The 25,322-nt window shown below is 37.9% G+C and overlaps 1 pseudogene; it reads left to right on the top strand.

Moving 5' to 3' along the window:
• The first annotated feature begins 880 nt into the window (after positions 1-880).
• Positions 881-25,322, top strand: part of LOC119263617 — a 32,329-nt pseudogene continuing 7,887 nt past the window's right edge.

The following is a 25,322-nucleotide window of genomic DNA, read 5'->3' as shown; positions in this document are numbered from 1 at the left end:
ATGTGTTTCTGTTCATCCTTCCACTGTAAGAAGACAATTCAACACTATGGATCTTTAAGGATGTGTAGCTGTCAAGAAGTTCTTACTGAGAAACGGAAACTTTGGGAAAGGAAATTTTGGTATTGTATTGAGTTATTGAGGATTCTGTGCAGTTTTCTGTTGAAAATGTGTTCTGCTATTTTGTTTATGCTGAAAAATGAATAACTTGTATTTAATGGCCATTTTGACTGGAAATTCAATAAATGAAGGCTCTGGCTTCCAATTTGTTGCTGTGCAGTTAGATACTTGAACATCACCGTCATAAAATTGATGTACTGCGCAAACACAAAATGATATTTTAAGCTACTTGAATGTAAGTGTTGCTTTGGGAGAAAAAGGATAAATACAAATAAACTCCCCTTAAAGCAGCCTGGTATGAGAAGCTGCCAAAAAAAGCCTAAAACATTTGTCCAGTAGTAATACATTTATGTAATGATGATTATTTGAGTAATTAAGACATTTCTATTAGTAATTTCATCATAAAATATTCATACATAGCAAAGGTCAACTGTCAGTTTCAAGTGGTGTGAAAAACAGAAGAAAGGCTGGTGTTGCAAAGTTTTAATGTGATGACAGTATTATATTAGCCATCCTCTAGCCATCCACCACTGCTCAGGTTCTGGCCACGGAGCTGCTCTCAGCTGAATATTTATGTGTGGTGGGCCACCAGTAGTGACACTAACATGTACAAAAAACCCACCAAGTGCTTGATACACTCATACTACATCACACACACTACCAAAGCTGTGTCACAGAACTGAGAGTGGTCCACCACCCAAATAATATCTAGTGAACAGTCATTCTTTGGTCAGAAACTGAGCATTAATGAATGGGGTACAGAATGGCTGACAGATGGCAGCAGCAGATGAACTACAGCCTGTACTTGTGCACCTACATAATAGAGCTATATGGTAGATGGAGTTCAAAAAGTGGCTATCGAGTGAAACAACAAGGTAAAGGTTAAAATAGATCATGACTAAGTAGCACTGTAGTTTTGGTGTCAAGCAGGAACAAGCATACTTCTTGATGTTCTGTTATAAGGAAGAATGCCATTTAGATGACATACTTTTTTTCTTCCTTTTATTACTTTGATGCTGATGTTTGCTTGTTGAAAGATGCACAATTTTTCTCTTTTTATCAAGATACAAAGAGACCTGGCAAATTCCTGATCAAAGAGAATGGGTTTAACAGGTTATAGGGATTTCTTACGCTTAGACGTCTATGTAGAAATGATTGGAAGTTAGGAGAAAAAGAAAGTCTAGATCAATGAACTACTTTTTATACACTCTGTCAGCCATTCAGTAGAGCAATGCTTAATATATTCAGATTTTTCCTAAATGATTAAAAAAATATGTGAAATATAATACTGTGGTGCTTGCCACTTGCTTCATGTTTCAGAAGCTGTGTTGGATGGTCCATAGTTTAGATGCTTTATAGATACTTAATTTACTTTCAACTTACATTCAACTAAATGTCTATTAAATTGACCATAATTTCCTTTAACTGTAAACCTGGCATCTAATCCTAACCCTAACCTTCACCTCAACTCAAAACCTAAACCAAACACTTACCCTGGTCCTAGCCCTAACCTCGGACCAAATCCTAACCCTAACCCCACCACTGTTTAGAATCAATTCATAGTTAGAATCATTCATAGTCAATAGATAGTCTGGTAATTGGAACATCTGTAAATAATCTGTAGTGGACGATCCAAATAAAGTGAGGCCAATTTGTATTGGCTTCACTCTCATCCGCAATTAACCTCCTGTGTCCTCTCTCCTCCAGGCCAGCAAGATCTTCCCCACCTGCCCCCTGGCTGACAGGGGTCCTGCGCAGCAACCGACAAGATCTAAGGAAGGCTGAGAGAAGGTGGAGGAAATCCCAGCTTGACTCAGATCTTCACTCCTATCAATCTCTCCTTTCCAAGTTCTCACTTGAAGTTACTGCTGCAAAATCATCATTTTACAAAGGGAAACTGGAAGCATCAGCATGTGATCCACGCAAGCTCTTCAACATTTTCTCCTCTCTTCTCAACCCTCCTCCTCCCCCTGCACCCTGTTCTCTCACCCCTGAGGATTTTGTAACCTTCTTTGAGGAGAAGGTAGATAGAATCCGCCAGTCCTTTCCCTCTGTCCCCACACCTTCCACTAGACTGCATCATCTCGTTCTCGATCCCTTAAACTGTTTCTCTTCTCTTTCCACAGATGCTGTCCTTCAACAAAGGCATGGATCAAATCCAGTAACCCAACCACATGCCCACTGGATCCAATCCCATCTGCTTTGTTTCAGTCAATCTCTGAGGACCTATTGCCCTTCATCACGTTTCTCATCAATGAGTCTTTGGCGTCGGGTGAAGTTCCAGCAACTTTCAAGATGGCAAGAGTACTCCCCATCTTGAAGAAACCCATGCTTGACAGCTCTGATGTCAACAACTACAGACCGGTATCTCTTCTTTCTTTCCTTTCAAAAGTTCTTGAATGTGCAGTCTATAATCAACTTTCTCTCTTTCTCACACAGAACCAGCTCCAAGACCCCAACCAGTCTGCCTTCAAACCAGCACACTCTACAGAAACTGCCCTCATCGCAGTGACTGAGAACCTCCAATCTGCAAGATCGGCCAAATTGTCTTCTGTCCTGATCCTTCTTGGTCTCTCAGCAGCTTTTGACACAGTCAACCATACGATCCTTCTGGACACCCTCACCAACCTCAGAATCACTGGTTATGCGTGGAAGTGGTTCAAGTCCTACCTGGAGGATCGCTCTTATCAGGTAACATGGAGAGGGTTCACATCCTCTCCATGCAGGCTCTCCACTGGTGTCCCCCAAGGCTCGGTCCTGGGCCTCTTCCCTTTTCTCTTTACACTAGCTCTCTTGGTGATGTAATATCTTCTCATGGCTTCTCTTACCACTGTTATGCTGATGACACTCAACTAATGTTTTCTTTCTCTCCCTCTGACACACAGGTTTCCAGTCGCATCTCGGCATGCCTGTCTGACATCTCTACATGGATGGCAGCCCACCACCTGAAGCTCAATCCCAGCAAGACTGAGCTGATATTCATCCCTGCGACTACAGGTCCTCATCATGATCTTGCCATCTCATTCGAGAACTCCCTCATTGTTCCATCTGCAGAGGCAAGAAGTCTTGGTGTGACCCTAGACGGCCAGTTATCGTTCTCGACTCACATCGCGAACCTGACTCGGTCATGCAGGTATCTACTGTACAACATCTGGAGGATCCGACCCTTCCTCACCCGAGAGGCCACCCAGGTGCTAGTGCAGTCTCTGGTCATCTCAAGGTTTGACTACTGCAACTCACTCTTGGCTGGTCTTCCCATGCAGACCATCAAGCCTCTGCAACTCATCCAGAATGCGGCAGCACGACTCATCTTCAATCTGCCCAAGTTCAGCCACGTCACCCCACTGCTGCGCTCCCTTCACTGGCTTCCTGTAGCTGCACGCATCAGATTTAAAACCCTAATGCTTGCCTACAAAGCCAAAAATGGACCAGCCCCTACCTACTTGATGGCAATGGTGAAATCTCAAACTGTACCACGAGCCCTTCGAGCTTCGAGTACAGCTCAGCTTGACCCGCCACCCTTCAAGGTGCACGGAAGACAAGCGTCGAGAATGTTCTCTGTACTGGTACCCAGGTGGTGGAATGAACTCCCACTGGCTGTCCCAACAGCAGAGTCTCTTGCTGTCTTCAAACGCAGACTGAAGACTCATCTCTTTACACAGCACTTAAATGAGCATTGAACTATAAGCTGCACTTATTTTATTGTACTGCACTCTGTATTGTAGATTATTGTATTGTATCTTATTGTTATTGTATTGCATTGAATGGCACAGAGTTCTGCATTCAACTCTGTTTCTTTTTCTCTTGGTGTCTGCAGTGACATATTTGTATCTAGCAGTATCCGAGCTCAGGACTGTCTTTTTCTCTAAGCTACTGGTAACTAGCAAAGATACTTTCTCTAGATTGACAAAGCACTTCTTGTAAGTCGCTCTGGATAAGAGCGTCTGCTAAATGCTGTAAATGTAAATGTAAATGTATTGCAGGGACAAGTGAAGGTGTTTGACGTTGGGGTGCTGAAATTTTGAGCATGGAAAATGTGACTTGACTGATGACATCATGCAAAATGATTTGCCTTTGTTTATTTATTTATTTTGCTAGTTTAGAACAAATATAACATTTCAAACAGTGCTACAATGAGCTAAGGGATAACAATATATACATATCTTTGGCAAATCAATCCGTGGAAGCACATTCTCTTTCTGCTCTCTCATTCTGGATTAACTTTATGCAAATTAACTGAGCAGTCGACCAATCAGGTTGTTGATATGTGGCGTAGTAACTGATTGAGTCATGCAGTGAGATTTAACATGGAAACACATGCAGGATGGGAGATAGCAGTGGATAAAACTTTGTAACTACAATAGATTATTATTTTACAGTTATTATTTTATAGTTACAAAACTATATTATCTGCTTTGGGGCTCAGAATTTAGACTTTCTCTCTTTGTACCTCAACCTCTACCAATGCCTTACAGATGCTCCCCCAAAGCAACCAGGTTTCACCCACTGTGAAGAAAATATGCTACTGCTATATTTAAAAAATATAAAATTACAAACTCCACTCTAAAACAAGCACACAGGGCTCTATGCTACATTCAAATTATGTATTAAATAAAGTTCACTGTTTTATTATTATTATTTTTAGTGGTAGTAGTCCTGAAATCGGGGGTGCTGAGGTGCTGCCACTTCCATGCTGTATCAAATGCACTGCTTCCCACTCCATTAAAAGGATGATTGTTGTTGCTGTTGTTATGTTGTCATTGTTGGTTTAAGATGTGCTTACATGTTAACTGTGTTTGTTGTTTATTGTATTGGGCTGTGGGTTAGAAGTTGTGTGGCAAAAGGTGACCTTCTCTGCTATTCTGGTCGTTGTGCAGTGGCTTTTTCTGCTTTCTTCAATGTCCTTCCCTGAGCAGAAATATAGCATTCTCTGGTTCTTCTTCACTGCCAACATGACAATATTGATAATCCTTTACACAAGCAACCACCACATCTCGCAAATACATATGCATGACCTTTGTCTCTAGCACCTACGGTTTGTGAGCAATTCGGCTGAAAGTGACACAAGTAGAAATGTCAACTGACCCCAGAAGGGGGGTTAATACTGGTAAAAATTCTGCAGAACAGCAAATATCAGCATGATAACACCAAAATATGTTTTATTAACATGACATTTATATTATATTACAACAGACGAAACTAACATTCTTGTGAATTTTGTGACATATTATTAGGCCAATGGTTGTTAACCCCTTAAAATCCCATGCTTATTACATACTAAGGCTTATTATTCCAGAACTACAGGGACTTCAATGCAAACTGGTTGAGCTGTTCTTAGCTTATAGAAGTGTGTAGTAAAACTTTGGGTCCAGGTCATGTAAGGGGTTATCTATTATCAGACTAAAGCCCTCAACCATAAATGTTGATTGTGCTAATTTCTGATAGTGCTAAGGATTTCCAATACTATGTTAGCTCAGCTTGCATTGGTGCACAGATTAATCACAAACATTTTGGTTGTAAAACACATTCTATATGTTTTATTTGAACTTTCATTCTTTTAGTTTAGAGCTTCAGTCTACAGCATTTTCCATTTCTAACAACAGACTGAAACCTGGTTGGACTGTGGCTTGTAACCACAGTCAGTGACATATCTAGAGCTTCCAGAAGGCCTCTGATTATTCTCATGAAACTTGTCACACCCATTGTAAAACAAAGCATGATGTCACTTCCTAATTATGTTGCTAGATAATCTAACATGTAAGGCCTTCAGTCCAGCTCCTGAAGTTCTAACCAATGGGAGAGCTTGCTTCACTTAATCAAATTCTGAATGACCTTTCTGTCACTCTTTGTTTGGATGGTCCTCTATAGATGTTCTACAGATACTTAAATCACTAACAAACTTTCTGATAATAGTCAGTTGATTATCAACAGCATTATGGTTAGGGTTATGGTAAGGAGTAGGTGTAGCTGTAGGTTTTGCCTTAAGTTTAAGGTTAGGATTAGGTTTAGGGTTAGGAATAGATTTAATAAAACATTACATACTGAACTTAAGGTTTAATTGCAATTAATAGACATTTAGTTGACTCAGTGAGCATTTACAAAGCATCTACAGTGGACCATCCAAATAAAGTGATACTGAACTTTCTACCAGGCATTTCAAGATCTTAACCCTTTTGTTTCAAACAAAACATCAAACAAAGAAATAAGAATATTATTGCAATATTTGCAGTATTTACAGAGTATAAATACAACAAGGACGATGATACTATTGAAACTTCTCTGAAGGCCTAAAGGGCGTGAGGGTTCCCCTTTGGTGTAAAGGCTTTAAGGTGTACACAGAAGAGCATCACTTTTTCTCATTTAACAATGTTTAGAAAATTATCCAAAGTCTGCAATCTGTAGATTTTACTTTAGTTCATGTTACAACATACATTTTGAGTAAGAAAACATATGAATGTGAATGTACTTGACCTTTAATGTCACTCTGATTCAAGAGTTTGATTGTCATGTACACAGAAGAACAGACAGTTGCACTGTACAATGAAATTCTTACTTTGCTGTTCCTCCATTCATATTTGCAAAAAGAAAATATAAGAATAACTCTAAAAACAGTAGTAAAAAGCAAGAGTAAAAATATACAGTATGTGCAAAAGAATTAAAATTAAAGCTACACATGCGTATGTGCAAATATGTAGAGCAGCTGTTCATAAAGTGCATCAAGTAACAGATGTAAACAGATGTAAACAGTAAACAATATGATGAAACAAATGACTTATATGCCCTTAATAATCTAAATTACTTGCTCAGAATCCTCAGAACATCCTAGATAAAAGCTTTGCTTGTGGTGGAAAACATGGGTGCACTCAGAAGGCTCCAGCCCCACAAGCTTATTCACTTGACTATGGCTAATGTAGGCATGCATGTGGATCGACTACTCTGGGAGCAGATGTTAATGTATGATAAAAAGGCCAAAGCCAACATGTCCAAAGGATTGGCCAGACAATAGTTTTGAAAGGGTTAGTTAACTTTCACAAGTAGCTCAGATTTAGCTTGATCAAAAACAATTGAATCCCCATCATATCATGAAATGTGTGTATGACTACACCCTTATTAAAGTGAAGAATCAAGTAATAATGAGTTATGTGGGTGTATTGTTCTTTATATGTGGAATTTGTAAATAGCTATTTCAATGATGACCAAGTGAGAAAGTGATTCAAAGGACACATGCAGCTGAACGTTGCCAACAATAACATGTAGACAGTCACAGCCTGCCCACTATATTACAAGATTATATCCTCCAGTTTATTTAACTGCTGAATCTAAAATTAACAAAAAAGTAAATAAATAAAGAAATAAAGTGTTGCCCTCAAGGAAAGAAAAGTTTACTGAATATGATTTGTTTCTCAGATTTTTGAATCACCTAAACTGAAATCATGTTATATGTACAGTACTGTGCAAAATTTAGAGAAAAAATATTTTCCAGAAAACATCAGCAGCAAAAACTATAACATCAAACCTTTAACCTTTATTACTTTTATTACCTCTTAACCTTTATTTCAGCTTCCGTTCTTTTTAGAAGTCTCATTTTCCATTTCTCAAAGAAATCTGCAGCCACACCTCCAAAGCACAGTCTTAGAAGTTGGTTTAGCATTTTCTAATACCAGCAGCTTCTTAATGTTTTGTTTCCTTAATGTGTGTGTTTCCTTGTCTTGACAAATTCCTGATAGTTGCACATCCTTTTAGACCCATAGTGTGGACAGTTTGAGATCTCTCTCAAAGATGAAAGCTTAAAGTGCTGTTTATCTGGTAGGGACAGTTTTGGTGTCTACCAGGTCTTGCGGGTGGTTGTTAAGTGTTCAATTTTTCTCTGTAGCTTTTAATCTTGTTTTCTGAACTCCAGTTTCCCTTTGATTTTCTCCTTTATGTAAATGGATTATCTTATATCTGGTCTCCAAAGAAATATCTACTGAAACATTAATGATTTTAAAGTAATTAAGTGTATCCTCCAAGTGTCCATCCTCCACAGTACTGTACAAGTTTGTTTAATACTTTTAGGTGTGATAAAAAGTGAAACTACTTTCAGCATAAGGCAGAAAAAAGGGGCCCTTTGAGAAATTTGTAGCATTCAAGAATGTATTTTCAGGATAGCAGACTACACAGACAAAAAGACAGCCTCAATTTACAATATCATGATGAAATCAATCAAGATCAAACTTTTGAATTAGCCCAGTAATAATAGGTTCTTAAGGCTGAACTTCATTGGCATTTTTAATTTACACACTAACTGTTCTAACACCACTAGACTTTTTTTCTTACTTTCTTTTATTATTCATATTAGTTTTTTTAAATGTATTTATTTGAAGATAAGTAATCTTAATAAATCTCCCTGGATTAATTGTAACATCACCTACACTTTCAGCTCAGAGAGTCATTTCATTCCAAGGCTTTCTCCTCCTCCACTTCATCATTTCCATAAGCTTTTTGCTGGCTTCACAAGTTGCTGACATCCCTCAATACTGCAGTGAAAGAGTTTTGTGGAAATGCTTCACTAAAACCTTTAAAACACAGAACTGCATGTCAGTTGTGCAGAAACAGACTTAAGAGTGAATCTGCAGAGACCTGGAACCACAATATACAGTTTCACAGTCTAAATAAGGATGCTTCTTTTTACAGTGCCTTAAGTTTTATGTATTAATTGGGCAGGTGTGAGGTACAAACTCCAAAGTACTAGATAATCACATGATGGTAAGCTGCAAGGCAGTTTAACTGAATTACACTGACATGCCCAACTGCAATGTACAGTACTGTAGAGTACAAACAGTTTATTTAGTACATGTCAATGCCACCATGTTCCTAGAACTTCTGTCAAGTATCCTTCTAGAACCTGTTAGTTATTTCAGTGTAATTTAATCAGGATGCCTTAGTACATATCACCAATTTTGTCATACTTATTTAATGTCTAGAACTTTCAATGTAATCTAGTTAAACTACACTGGAACTTACCATCATATTAAACCAAAATCCATCCATCCATCCATCCATCCATCCATCCATTTTCTAAGCCGCTTCTCCGTCAGGGTCGCGGGGGGGAGCTGGAGCCTATTCCAGCAGTCTTCAGGCGGAAGGCAACCAAAATGATTACCTATTTTATTTTACTATCCAAAACCATCAATGTACCTACACAACTTCTGGGTTTTTATATAGAATGTTGAAAATAGGAATAAACCATTTAAACAAATGGGCACTAGGCAGCTTTACAACACCCTATTTTTCCCAAAAAAGGATTGTAAGGTGGACGCCTGGTTTCTATCATCACCACTGTGAACAATTCTGAATCTGTAAATTTCTTTAGAATGAGGCATTTCACACCAAGCTACACAAATGCCTCTATTTACATTTCAACTGCTTATTTTGCAGACATTTGCAGCTAATTTTAACCAAGGTTAATACATTGAACCAAAGGATTTTTATTCAGATGTTAATCCAAAGATTTAGAATTTAGTTACTACTATAAATTGCTTGCTGTATACAATAAGGTAATGAGTAAAGGTTTAGGAGTTCAATAAATGGCATGATTAGGAGTGACTTTCCAGCCAAATTCTAGGATAAACAACTATATGCTTCATTTTGTCTAAATGTGACCTAAACTGGAAAGGTTTAACCTACAATGGAGAACTTGAAAACACTCAATTAGTAATTTTTTCCTCTTGGTCTTTGACATGAAGCTCATTGCTTCATTCCAATTATATAAATCCTTGCTATTCTTGTCTTCTCCATTTTTTGCTGTTTCTGATCTCATTAATTGTGGTAGTTTTTCTAGGCATATGGTAGTCTAAATTGGTTTATTTGGCAGAGAAACCAGAGAATCACTGGTGCAGAAGCATCTACTTGAAAGTTAATTGGCTCTGGATTTATGGCACTACATACTCATTGGCAGCGGGGAATACTCGGGGTCTTGTGGGAACTAAAAAAAAAAGTCAAATTTTTCTTTCATTTTAATTTAATAGAAAAATTAAGCCTGTTTAATTTCTGTAGGTATTGCATTAATACTCTTATGTTGTTGATGAATAAGTTGGAAATCTTGAAGTCTGTGGAAAATGATCCAACAAACAGAAAGATCTCATTTTTATCAACACACCTCCGTAGCTTCCATTAATACTACACAGACAGACAGAATGTCTATTAATCTCAACGTCATTGATCGTATAAGCTCATACATTATGACGTTTTTCAAACAATCCTTTACAGCTAGTAGCATCATATATTCATTATTTACAAAGTATTTATACATTGTATTTATAAAGTATTAATTTTATATAAGTATTTATAAAGTATTAAATCTTAAATAACTAGTCTTACATAATCATTTTGACTAATGCTTGATGTTAGTGGAGGCATGAGATAAGAACATCAGCTTGTTTGTGTCACGATTGGCCCCTCCCAGTTCTGTCCATGTGTTTGTGTTTTGGTTTTGTAACTCCGCCCCTGATTGTTTTCACCTGTCGCTCGTTGCCCCTGTGTATTTAAGCCCTGTGTTTGCCCTTTGTTTTCGCTGGTCGTTGTGTTCTCATCGTGTTGGTGTTGTTTGCCGTAACCAGCTGTGTCTTACCCTCAATCTGTTCGTGTTGGCTCTTTGACCCTGGACCGTTATGACCCTGATTCTGGATTTGCCCTCAATAAAAGTCGCTTACCTCCGCACTTGCGTTGGCTACCTCGCTCCTCGTTACAGTTTGAGATATAACAATAACAAGTAAACAAGCAAATTACTTTTTTTTTTTTTTTCAAATTCACTGTAAGTAAGGTGGGCAGCATGGTGGTGTGGTGGGTTGTGCTGTTGCCTCACAGCAGGGATGGCCTGGGTGACCATGGTCCTCTCTGTGTGGAGTTTGCATGTTCTCCCTGTGTCTGCGTGGGGTTCCTCCAGGTTCTCTGGTTTCCTCCCACAGTCCAAAGACATGCAGTTAGGCCAACTGGACATGCTACATTGCCTCTAACTGTGAGTGTGTGTGTGTGAATGTTTATGTCTGTCTCTCTGCCCTGTGATGGACTGTGACCTGTCCAGTGTGTATCCTGCCTTTCGCCCAATGACAGCTGGGATAGGCCTCAGCACCCCCTGTGACCCAGAAGGAGGAGCGGCTTAGAAGATAAAGCTCAACAGTTGAAAAGTCCACCTGGAGATTCTGGACCATTCAGCTTGTATTTTAAAGGCAAGCAAAGCATCTCTACTGGTGGCTTATTAAATTGAAAAAAAGAAATATATATATATATATATATATATATATATATATATATATATATATATATATATATATATGTATATATATATATATATATATATATATATATATGTATGTGTGTGTGTGTGTGTGTGTGTGTGTGTGTGTGTGTGTGTGTATGTTGCAGGCAGTAAAATGCCTTTTGTGCCTGTAGTTCAACTTTATTCAAACCCACGCCTACCTTGGGCCTCAGATGCCTGATGTGCCTGTACTTCTCCTTCTCACTCCCAAAGCCCTGGAGGAGGCCCCCTGTCTGAGTTTAAGAAACCAAACAGAAACGTTAGTGGAGCACAGAAGAGCCATTAGCATCTCGCGCTTGCCTGAGGGACCATGCGGAAAACGCACACACTCCCGCTGACTTGCACGTACACACATCCGCACACCATACAAGACTAACAGCTTAGTGCGCCCAGTGTTCACTCGTTTGCCTGATTCCAGACAAGCCTGTCAGTGGGTTATCACGCTGTCTCTGCGCATTCGATCAGCGGTGGCTGCTGCCCTGAGGCTTTGCTTCTTTTTAACCCAGGCTAGAGAGGGAGTTTACAGAAGCTCTTGCCACTCCCACAGACTCTCAGCAATGCTCCTGTGGTCGCTAATGGGAAGTTTCAGCGTCTTGCCCCGCTGCTAAAAAGATGATGCTCTGTTGAGAGCTCCTTCAAGACATTTGCATAGATTGCCTGCCTGGGAGTGCTTTCAGTTGGGCAAGGGGTGAAGCGTTCCTAAGCTGCAAATGTATCACAAAGTTCAGTGGAGCCATCAAAGCAGTTCTGAAGTTGTTGCAGGAGTGATGAGAATGTGGCTTTGTGAGAATCTGAATCAGTAAGAGAATTGCGACGAGGGACAATGGAATTGCGCAACAACTGATGTGGACAGCTCTGAACATTGGGTAAAAAGAAGAAGGCACCAAAAAGGGCAATCAGCTGCAAAAAATGAATGATTTAAGAGGCAGATATGACGAGTGAACACAATTATAATGTCAAATTAATGTTCCAGCACCCGAGAAAGAGCCGTCTGAGAAAGGATGCGAGGTAGCAAGGCATTTGAAATTCAGGCAGCACATCTTATGATGTCTTTAAGGCACAGAAAGATTCAACGTCCTAAATGTTGCATGGCACTCATTAAGCTCCAACAGTTTTTCAGCCTCCGCAAAAACACTTCGCTCTGGCTTTCATTCTGTGAAATTAGTGCAGGGCCCACGCTTGGACCCTGTAGAACCCCCTTTTTGATGTCCCTTTGATTTTGAGCCTGGATTGTTATCTAGGCCGTCTCACTGGTTCCAATAATTTGTTGGCCTCTGTGTCCCAAGCATTTTCTAGATTTTTCTCTGAGACTAGATTATTATTTCAATTCTCTAAGCAACTGAGCCTTTTTTTTTCGCATACAGTCACTCAAATGTAGCCATGCTAGGAATGGGAAAGGATCAGCGTCCTGCTTTTGATGACAGAGAAGGTTTGAAATCAATGAGTCTGGAAAGAGAGGTGCAGGAGAATTTAATGAAAAAAAGCTAGGGAAGCAATGTCTGCATATTTTCGCTTTTTAGAACTGTGCATAAATGTGTGGAAACATTTTCTAACGAACATACACTCACTGGCCACTTTATTAGGTACACCTTGCTAGTAAAAGGTTGGACCCCCTTTTGCCTTCAGAACTGCCTTAATTCTTCATGGCACTTTCAACAAGGTGTTGGAAACATTCCTCAGAGATTTTGGTTGGTTATTTGAGTTACTGTTGTCTTTCTATCATCTCAAACCAGTCTGCCCATTCTCCTCTAACCTCTCACATCAACAAGGCATTTTCATCCACACAACTGCTGCTCAATGGATATTTTGTCTTTTTCGGACCCTTCTCTGTAAATCCTAGAGATGGTTGTGCGTGAAAATCCAAGTAGATCAGCAGTTTCTGAAATACTCAGACCAGCCCGTCTGGCACCAACAGCCATGCCACGTTCAAAGTCACTTAAATCACCTTTCTTCCCAATTCTGATGCTCAGTTTGCACTTTAGCAAGTTGTCTTGACCACCTCTACATGCCTAAATGCATTGAGTTGCGGCCATGTGATTGGCTGATTAGCTATTTGGGATCACCCAACAGATCCAGAACCACTGAACATTTGACTGCACTTATTAGTCACCATGTCTTTTTAACAGCATAAAACTATTATTAGAGATTATTAATGTCATCTTCAGTTTTTACTCAGCAGTTTATTTCAGTGTTATATGCATAGCAGCCTCAGAGACTTCATTCTGCTTCTACACAGCTGAATCTAATTCAGCTTAATTGCATAGGAGTTAATTCAGCACTGCAGTGTATATGACAGCCTCCCAAAACTGTGAGTTATCAAATTGTGCTGACTGCAGATAAAAGCTGACTGCAGACCGGCACCTTGAGTGAGTGAGTTACTTGCTACTATGCATATTAACAAGCATATAAAAAGTGTGTAAAAAGTGCCAAAGCCAAAATTCTTATTGTTGTTTTATGCAAAAAAAAAAAATCCTCATCATCTGCAACAAGCATGGCTTTCTTTATCAATTGTGTTTTATGCTACAGGGTGATTTATTTGATTTTATATTTAGTAGCCAATGCGCAGAGTTTAGCATATCATGATCCCTTTAATAATAGAAATGTAGTATCACATCCGAACACTTTAAAAAACAAAAGAAAAACAGCGGTCCAGTAAAAAAAAAAAAACTTCATAAGCAATTACTGTCTTTTAGAATATGTGAGTCTTAAAGGCATGATAACATATTAAGTCACAATTACAGAGTCAATAGGGTTGGACCGTTGCTTAAAAAATGCATTGCAGTACATATAACTGATTACTTTTAACATTTGTAACCTAACACTTTCTGAATGAAATAATGCAAACTGATTAATTACATTTGGATTACTGACTTTTCAAAGTCATACAACTAAATAAAGTCATGTTAAGACAAATTTTAATGAGACATTTTTAGACAGAGACATTTTAGCAGAGCTGCTATTTTGCTAACAAACACTGGAAGCCAAATAGCCAAAACAGTTTCCCTAAGAAGGTAAAATTTTCATATATTTGCTTCAAATGACATCATAAGCCAACAATTTGGTAAAATATGCCGTCCATGTCACTCACTATGGAAACTTGTTATATCTTCATCATAGTTGCCAAGATTGAAATTGATGGATGTATCCAAAATGGCTGGAGAACACAATAAAAACCTAATAAAAGATAGAAATAATTAGTGAAGGAATTCCTTCACAGCTATGAATGTACAGTAACGTCAGCTACCATGTAGAGCATGGTAAAATGATGGAGAGGTGAAAATAACTATAATCAAAAATATAGATTAGCCAGGTTAGCTGTTAGCTCATCATGATCTGACAATGACAATTTTTGAGGAGGAATGAAAATTGTTCCACTGAAAGAAGCTGCAGCAAAAACTTTAAAGAGTAAAGTGTCAGCAGTGGTGAAACACTGAAACAAAGCTTCTTCCACTCCATACAACAAAGTTTATTGCTTCGTCACTCCTAATGGCACAAACCCATTTTTCCTCTGTTCATCATCAGCTGAGAACCTATCAATGTTTTTGATTTGAGCTCGAATGCTGAGTAAGTTGTACTATTGCTATCGCTGTCACTGTTGTTTTTAGTAGAGTGAACATGGAAATGTGAAATGGGTCTATTCCATCAGCAAAATCTGTTAGGTTGGAGTGCAGGATGCGTGTCACACAGCCTCATTACACAGGAATGTACAGTAATACCTAAGGGATAGAGGATGTGGTTCCATGGTTTGATGTGTCAGTTATGAGAGAGGGTCCCATGTTGGCTGGCTACTCGGGCATTGGCTGGCTCCTAACTCACTTGCCATAACAGCATTGATGCTAGTTTCAATGGCAACAAAATGTTTGGTTTTACAATTCTTTTGGAAATGGTCTTTTCTTTTGCTTCCACACATTAATTAAGGAGAAATGAGTAACAATTCATTTTTCCCACTGCTCCAGTCTCTTGGGAAACTGGGCAAGTTTTTAGATTTACAAATATGCTGTAGCATATTGTAAAGTTTTTCAGACATATCCCAGGCATAGTTATAGTTGCTAGGCTATGAAGCAATTTACTCCAGTGCCACCCTTTGTATTTCTATTTGAGTGTTAATTTTATTTACACACTAGGTTTATTTTCATGTATGCCCCCAGAATTTTGATTTTGAGCCATTCAGAGGGTCCAAAAGGTTAATTAGGAGGTCCCAGACCCATTAGGACCACCTGTATTTTGCAATTTGGTTACTTTCATCTCTGCTTATAGCGTGTTATGATACATTCTTAAAAATGTAATTAAAAATCAGCCAGACAAATCAGTTTTGAGATCATGAGTCACGTCACATATACGCTGTTGAAAATTTCAGCACCCCCAACTTAAAACGTCTTCCCGCGCCCCTGTCTGTCAGGGTAAAGACTTGTTGGTAGCACTGTATTTTACAGTATGGTAAGTAGCTAGTATTAAGTAGGTAAATATACTGTACATACCAGTAATTTTCTTGTAAATTTAAATGAAAATTTTATTACATTTTAAAAAAGTAAATTTAAAGTACATACTTTAATTTGATTTTGACTTTAATTTGATTTTTACACCACCATCACCTCTATCACATAGGTATGCGGTAGTTTGGTAGTACTGTCCATGTAATTTCTTAGCATTAAAAGCTGACATGTACCTCATATTTCTCTCGTTAACTGTTGTAGTTATATAGTAAACTAAATATATATATATATATATATATATATATATATATATATATATATATATATATACACTCACCAGCCACTTTATTAGGTACACTTGCTTGTGTAACGCAAATAGCTCAGTTGCTTGTTCAGTTGCTTGTTCACGCAAATAGCTAATCAGCCAATCACATGGCCGCAACTCAATGCATTTAGGCATGTAGAGGTGGTCAAGACAACTTGCTGAAGTGCAAACCGAGCATCAGAATGGGGAAGAAGGTGATTTAAGTGACTTTTAATGTGGCAAGGTTGTTGGTGCCAGATGGGATGGTCTGAGTATTTCAGAAACTGCTGATCTACTGGGATTTTCACACACAACCATCTCTAGGATTTACAGAGAATGGTCTGAAAAAGAGAAAATATCCATTGAGCAGCAGTTGTGTGGACAAAAATGCCTTGTTGATGTGAGAGGTTAGAGGAGAATGGGCAGACTGGTTTGAGATGATAGAAAGGTAACAGTAACTCAAATAACCAATCAAAATCTCTGAGGAATGTTTTCAACACCTTGTTGAAAGTGCCATGAAGAATTAAGGCAGTTCTGAAGGCAAAAGGGGGTCCAACCTTTTACTAGCACGGTGTACCTAATAAAGTGGCCGGTAAGCGTATATGCATGTGTATATATATATATATAATTCTATTTACCATTCAGTAAAATAAAATGCAACCAACTGATTTCCTCATGTAACCTTTCATTATTACAACTGCGGCTTTTGTCCATGAACCACAAATTAGAGAGAGAGATGTTCAGTAAGTGTTTTGTGCAAAATCCGTTTTTCACCTTCATTTTTACAAAGAAGTGAATTCAAGGTAAGTAGTGTTTACTTTTTCTCTGACTTCATTGCCACAATGTAACTGCCATACTATTTAAGGTGGCATGAACAATTTTAATAAGAAGCTAAATTTAGCTTTGTGATAAGAGGTGTTCTAGGGAGTCACTGGTATGTCCTGCTGTAGATTTTCTTTATGTGCATTTTCAGGTTCAAAACATTCGGTTGAGAATCATTTTTGCAGAAGTCATAATCAGGCACTGTGTTGATTTTTTGAGCTAGCTTCTCTATCTAAGCTATCTTCTACCTGTGGTTAAATCCCTGTTTTTGATCATCTAGCACAAAATTATATCAAATTGTATATTATATAATTGTATATAAGCTTAGTAAAGAAATGATTCTGGTTATCCTAAATGGCTGTCCCTTCATTTAGAAGAAAAGGATTTTCATTTTTGTAGTTCATAATGAGTCATACTGTGTTCTAAACCACACCCACCACATCATGGCATGACCTAAATGAAGACCCCAATATGGGTTGAAAGAAATCTGGGGCATGTGTTTGTGGAAAATGAAACTTCTAGTCTTTGTTTGCAAAGTTAGCTTTGTAGCTCCAGGTTTAAATTAAATTCTGATGTCTTGTCAGATGGACTGTGTTTGAGTGGAAAATTAGTGTTTTTGCCAAACTATTCAGGGCGACAATTGTCTGCAAAATCTATGCACACCAGTCACAGAGCTAAAACTTTTTGCATTTTCACCAAGAGCTTGGCTGTCCATAGATGCTATAACACTGTGATCTCAAATTTTGTTGTAACTCAAATAAATTCTGTTGTTCCTATAACTGAATGAATCTCATATATTACTGACGTACACTGTCAAATATGTGACTAATGGTTACTTAAAAAAATTATGGCAACAAGTGACACATAATATAATTGAATAGATTTTACTTACGTAAACTTTGATTGAAACACATTAAATAAGTGAACTAAATTTAAGCAAAGAAATTAAGTAAATATTACTAAAAGCAACAGCTAAAATGTGTTGTATTTAGTAATAGTATGCCACATTATAAGTTAATGTAGCCCACAAATATTGAGTAAATACAAATGAATTTAACATGGAAAATTTAGTAATATCTACCAAGTGTCTGAGCAAAATTGTTTCATATTTACTCAATATCTGGGGAAAATGTATTTACATTTACTAAATATCTGGTGAAAACTGGTTTATATTTACTACACTTTACTACAGCTGTGGTGGCCAGATCTTCACAGTGGAAAAGTATAAGACATTACAGTATGCTTTTTTGCCAACCGTAAATTTCTCTGTTGAGAACTGTTGTTTGTTTACGGTTAATTAGTGTGAAAAAAGCATATATTGTACATCTGTATATGGTAAATTATTTTGAAAACAACAGATATACTGTTACATAATTACACTCTATCAGTGATAAACACAGTACAACCGTTACAATATTTTATTGCAAAGTTCAACTTTACAGTAAATTACTGGCAGCTGTGGTTGAAAACAGCATGTGTCCATATATATATATAACTGATAATCCATGGTGGAATGCATAAAGATCATAAAAAGAATTAGCCACTTGCGCTGACTGATCAAGAATAATGAGTCACTGAGTCCAGACTTGAAGGAAGAAGCTGCTCAACATAGGGTAGTCTCATGCGGACATGATTTTGGATGATTACTGGAACTTACAGGTGCACTTCCACTAGTTCTGCATGAGAACTCACATACTGTCCAGGTGTTCACTAGGGTCCTGCAAGACCGTCTCTGTAGGCAGAAAACAAAAACCAAAACAAAATTAAAGTTAGATTGATGCTTTGCTTGAGCATGATGCATACACAATAATAAATGCAAGGCCTTCTGCTGTTAAACTGAGCTCGAATGTAGTAAATATACAAAACACCAGCATCCAGCAGTCATACCTCATAATCTACCTTCTGATGTGACATAAAATTGCATCAATCATCCTATCCATGCCATGAAGGGAAGAGGGAGTGGTTTCCAGGCATATTTAACCTGATATCAATACAATGTCGTCTTAAGAATGCTGATATAAATAGTTATGTATAGTGTTTTAAATGTGTTTAGTGCTGTAAATATGTTTAACGTTTTTTCATATTATGTCAGTACAATGTCATTTATTTCATAAAACATCTTATGTCAGATTGCGAGAACCGACATAAGCACTTAATAAATGTTCAAGTAGTGCTTCATAAACACATTATTCAGTGCTTATGAATGTGTCATGAAGCCCTTATGTAGGTAACCTTCAAATAAAGTGTTACTGAATATTTGTTGTACTAAGTACAGCTAGTTTCAAGCAAAGAGTACAACACAGGTGAACACAGCTGATCAATCAATAATCTTCCACTAATATAAATAGTACAAATTACATTACATCACTGTGCTTGATTATATGTATAAATGTATAGATTTAATGATGAATAGACTAAAATAAATGGCCCAAAATTGCTTGGGATCAAATGACTTACATTAAAAGTAAAGTAGGTTTTTTTTCCTTCTCCTGTAAAGTTACGATTTTGGAGATATAAGGTTTTCTTCCGACAACAGGGATATGCTTTACTCAGCTATTTGGCCTTGTGTTGTTGACTAAAAGGGCCAGTTATTGTTTTATTTGCTGTTTACTGCAGATCTGTGCTGACAGGAACCACGTTAATACCAAAGATGGTCAATATCACTCAATCATAAAAAGTCTCTTACCTACCTAATGAAACATATAATTAAATAGGAATTTTAGAATTGACCAGCTCAAAATCCATCCATCCATCCATCCATCCATCCATCCATTTTCTAAGCCGCTTCTCCGTCAGGGTCGCGGGGGGGTGCTGGAGCCTATCTCAGCAGTCTTCGGGCGGAAGGCAGGATACACCCTGGACAGGTCGCCAGTCCATCGCAGGGCAGACAGAGAGACACAGACAGTCACTCACACCCAGGGGTAATTTAACATGTCCAATTGGCCTGACTGCATGTCTTTGGACTGTGGGAGGAAACCGGAGAACCTGGAGGAAACCCATGCAGACACGGGGAGAACATGCAAACTCCACACAGAGAGGACCCTGATCACCTGGCCGGGGAAATCGAACCCAGGCCCTCCTCGCTGTGAGGCGACAGCGCTACCCACCACGCCACCGTGCCACCCTGACCAGCTCAAAATGTTAAATTAAAATCAAAATTTACAATGTACACCATAGTTGCTGGGACAAAATTATTTGGACAGCCAACCACAAAGACAACAGAGATTCACAAGCCATAGCCTGGTGTGGTATGCAAGAGCGGTTTAAATGTAATCCTGCAAGTAGTCAACTTGTCTTTATAATGTACCTGTAATCTGATTTCTATAACATATTAGCTACTTTTTTGTATTCTGCCTACATTTCCACATAATTAAAACACCCTTACAACATCCAGCTTGAATCACACCTTGCACTCAGTCCATATTGAAGGCTTCCTAAGGTCTATGATGAACACAATGACTAGCAACATTCACATACAGGCAGAAACTAGATTCATTTGACCAGACACAGTTCCAGTCATGAACAGTTCAATTTGTGTGTCTCTTCATCCACTGTAACTGGGCAACTTTCTGAGCAGAAGTGGGTGAAGGCCTCTTGTGTGCCACTTTGCTCCAAATGTTCATGATGAGCAGTTCCCTGTAGAGTGTTCTTTCAAAAATTGGCTGTAAATGACTTGTAGCAACATTGCTGTATATAAACTTGGCTGTATTGTAGCAACATTTCTTACCTTCAAGCAAAGTGATTTTTATTCACAAGCCATGAAACACACCGGTGGTCCCTGTGTATAAGTTCCATATTTTGGCCAAAATTCTGACAAGAATTTCCTGTGGACAGGAATTTTTGCCACTGCATGATCATATGATCATAGGCTTCGATACGCCTGCTAATTCAGCTACTTCCTTTACTCAGTGGCCTTAGGCAGGCCCAAATGCAATCACTTCTTTTTGCCAATCGTTACCATCTGCATTGCAACCCATTTTCCACACATCGACTGAGACATTCACTGCGCCCTACCACCTCTTCTCAATCTATGAATCCCATCACACACCCCACAGATATTATAGCCTGATCATCCTTGTCCTACGCTGTCTGCAGGAGTCTGAAGTTACTACCAAACATACAAGGTGACTTTTTTTTCCAGGGAGCTTATGTGGTGATGTCTGTGGTGAAGTCTGCACTTATTCTCTACTTTCTCTACTTTTTGTTCATTGCAGATCTACATGCATCAGACTCTACAACAATAGGGGCATCCATTTTAATGCATTCTTTTACTGAGTAAACTAATACAGGCTCTACTCTTTGAGTCTCCAGGCACACTTGCTCAACTCAAACCTCAAAGATACATAAATGCTGGCAGAAATGATGTCTTCACTCACTCTTTGAACAGTCTTGTTCTAAGGCTTACTTCCAGAAAAGGTGCCATTAATACCATAGGATCTGATCACAGTGATTTTCCACTCAGCCATTAAGAACAATGTTCACCTCAAGATCTTTACTCCCCGGGCAGAGAAGTTGTTAGGAAGCTAAAGAACTGGCACATTCTGTAGAAAGACAGAAGAAAGCTTGCATTTTAAACATTAAAAACCTAAAGTTACTACTGCTTCACTACAGTTCCTAAATGTAATTATGTAATTATGTAATTAATCACATTTTTGTAAGATAATCAACGATATGTATATTTGATTGCCATTCTGCATCATCAGGTTTGAATATGCTGGAATCTTAGCCTCAGTTAAGCACCATCTGTTGGCTATGTGGGTGCCTAATATATGTCTAGTATTAATATATATAGCACATTAATGGTTAAGACACCAAAAAAATAAATAAATAAATAAAATAAATAATATCATAGAATTATCATTAAAAAGGTATAATTGTCTACAATTACACTGCATCTGCACAGGAAAGGCCCTTTAGCTATCTGTGACTATTTTCACAGTACATATATTTAAAAGTAAATTTTATATAATAATTAAAATGTACTGTCAGAATTAATTGCACTATAGCAACATAACAACTACACAGGAACTGTCCACTTGTTTTTAAACTGTAACTTTTACATGGTTACTTTGAAATATTTGTGGTAGAACATGATAACTTGATCGAATCACACAGATTCATACCACCAGAATTAATAATTAATTGTGTAACTACAAAGATATTATAGATATTTTAAATAAAGCAGCACTGAACCTTGTGATGCCCCACAAAAATGGCAGTGTACACACATAATCCTGACGTTATAAAACATTTCATACAACTTTTTTTTTTACTTATTTTTTTGCAAGAAATGCTGAAAGATACTAAGTTGAGATCAGTTGTCACTTCTTCTGTACATCAATTTGACAGGTATGCTAGCTCTATATTCCCTGTAATAATTCCATCATGCAAGCTGGGTAAAAGGTCATGTTTGAGTAACCTAAAAAAGAATGCGGTAGGTTTATGTTGAGCTGATTTTTTACCTTTTATCTAGAATCAAACTGATTAAACGAGATAGGCTGCAGTACATTTTAAAAACAGCTACCTTAACAGAGCTCCTGAGGAGTTGTCAGTGGATGTATTATCAGTGGATGGCTCAAGGTTGTTACCACCAGATGATGTTGGATGAGTAATATTGTATTTTTGAAGGTGGTATGATCTACACATCCTTCATGGTGAGCATTTCCATGAAAGCGGGACTCTAAGATAAGGTGAAGTATGAAGAGTTATACAAAAACACACCTTTAATCATTTCACCATTAATGTGAATAATTAACCATAATTTGCTCTTGCCAAAAATTCTAAAAACCTAAGTTCTTGGTATCAGGTAACTGTAAAAAGTAAGTGTGAGGTACAAACTCAAAAGTACTAGATAATTATTTTGGGTAACATGATGGTACATTAAACCACAGTCTAGCTAAATTAAAGTGAAATGCCCAACAGGTCTCTGGTCTGGTATGCTTAAAGGTTCATCTTCAGTACCTTCAGATAGGTAACATATTTGTACCATAATCCATTGTAATTGCATTTTTTAAGTTATGTTCACTCCACACACTTTGTCTTGACTCAAGCCTTTTAATTTTATTGTTATTATTTTAAAACACAGTTATGAAAATGTACAAAGATGTACCTCTTTCCCCTGGGAAATGTACCTTTAAGGGTACAGTTACATTGTTTCTAACTTAATAAATGAAAAATGTACCTGTGAACGACACTTTATTCTGATTAAAATGTAAAACTGTCTCTTGCATATGTTAAGAAAGCAACCGACATTAAATTAACTGTATTGATACATTTTTAATATATATTAGTTCCTAAATGAAAGATAGACATATTTATCCCAAGCACTGAATCAGAAAAAGTCAGTCAACTTAAATGCTATCTCTGTATTGTCTTTCTTCCTAAGATATCTTCCCTTGGATGTATGCTTGTATGATTGGTTAATCTCCTAGCCTCATTGTTGTTGGCTGTTAATGATATATTGCTATTGCTATGTAGGGTTTCAAACTGCCTGGGCACTACAGTGATCACTTTTATCCCCTTGAATGGTCAGTTTTATTACACACATAATTTCCTAAGAATAGATCAACCCGTTTGCATCAAAGGCACCGTAGTTACTGAAAAGCCGTATTTTTAGTAAGCCTGGGGTTTTAAGGGTTTAAATGAACTACAGGAAGATAAAATGGACCAATATAACTTTTGAGTACATGTAACTGACAAAATGGACCCCTTAGTTCCAGTGAAAGAAAATCTTAATGCTTCTGCATACTAAGACAACATGGAGAAGTGTATGCTTCCAACTTTGTGGGATTAGTTTGGAGAAGGCATGTTTCTGTTCCAGCATTACTGTGCCCCAGTTCACTAAGCAAGAAAAAAGACATGACTGGGTTTTGGTGTAGAAGACTGGCACACACACAGGCCTAACCTTAACCCCATCTAACACCTTTTCAATGAACTAGAACGGAAATCGCGAGCCAGGCCTTCTTGTCCAACCTCAAGAAATGCTGTTCTGGATGAATAGGCAAATATTTCAACAGACACTCTCCAAAAACATTGCAGAAAGCGTTTCCAGAAAAGTGGAAGCTTTTATAACTGCAAAAGGGACTAATGCCTATATATTTAGAATGGGATGTCATAAAAGCTCCTGTATGTGTAGATGTCTCAATACTTTGTGTGTGTACACACTATGCTAATGATACATTTTGAAATAATATCCAAACTCAATTTCAAAAAAGTTGGGATGCTGCGTAAAATGTAAATAAATGTAAATTAAAACAGAATGCAATCATTTGCAAATCTCTTAGACCCATATTTTCTTCACAGTAGAATATAGCACACATATCAGATGATGAAAGGGAGAAATTTTACCATTTCATGAAAAACATAAGCTCATTTAAAAGTCGATGACAGAAATGCATTTCAAAAAAGTTGAGACCGAACCATGTCTACCGTTGTGTCGCATCCCCTCTTCTTTTAACAATAGTCTGTAAACAACTGGAAAGCGAGGAGACCAATTGCTGGAGTATTGGGAGAAGAAAGTTGTCCCATTCTGGTCTGATGTAGGATTCTAGCTGCACGACAGTCCTGGGTCTTCTTTGCCAGATTTTTCATTTGATTATGCGCCAAATATTTTCTATTGGTGAAATGCAGGCAGGCCAGTTCAGCACTCAGACTCTTCTTTTGCAAAGCCATGCTGTTAGGATGGATGCAGTATGTGGTTTAGCACTGTCTTGCTGAAATATGCAAGGCCTTCCCTGAAAAAGATGCTGTCTGGATGGCATCACATGTTGCCAAAACCTGAATATATTTCGTTCAACATTAATGGTGCCTTCACAGATGTGCAAGATACCCATGCCATGTGCACTAACCCACCCCTGGCTTTTGAAGTGACCTTGGGTTTGTGAAAGGCGCTATATAAATGCTACTTATTTTTATTATTATTATTATTATTATTATTATTATGATAACTGTGTGCTTACAAGCTGAGAGGGCTAGAGCCTGGAGGATACAGTGTCCATTATTTTCAAAAAGAATTTCAAATTTTGCTGAATCTGACAGCAGGACAATTGTCCACTTTGCCTCAGTCTATCTTAAAGAGCTTGGGTCCAGAGAAGATGGTTTCTGGATTGTGTTGACATTGTTTGCATGATACAGCTTTAACTTGCATTTGTGAATTGCAGGATGAACTGTGTTCACACACAATGATTTCTGGAAGTGTTTCTGAGCTCGTGATGGGATTCTGAATACAGAATCATGCCCATTTTCAATGCCTGAGGGCCTGAAGATCACGAGCATCCAATATTGACTGTCAGTGTTGTCCCTTGTCCCTGCAGGGATTTCTCCAGATTATCTGAATCTTTTGATGATATTT

Source organism: Pygocentrus nattereri, chromosome 6, assembly GCF_015220715.1.
Source record: "Pygocentrus nattereri isolate fPygNat1 chromosome 6, fPygNat1.pri, whole genome shotgun sequence".
Classification (NCBI taxonomy): domain Eukaryota; kingdom Metazoa; phylum Chordata; class Actinopteri; order Characiformes; family Serrasalmidae; genus Pygocentrus; species Pygocentrus nattereri.
Note: the sequence above shows the minus strand (reverse complement) of the source record. Positions and strands in the feature narration are given on the sequence as shown.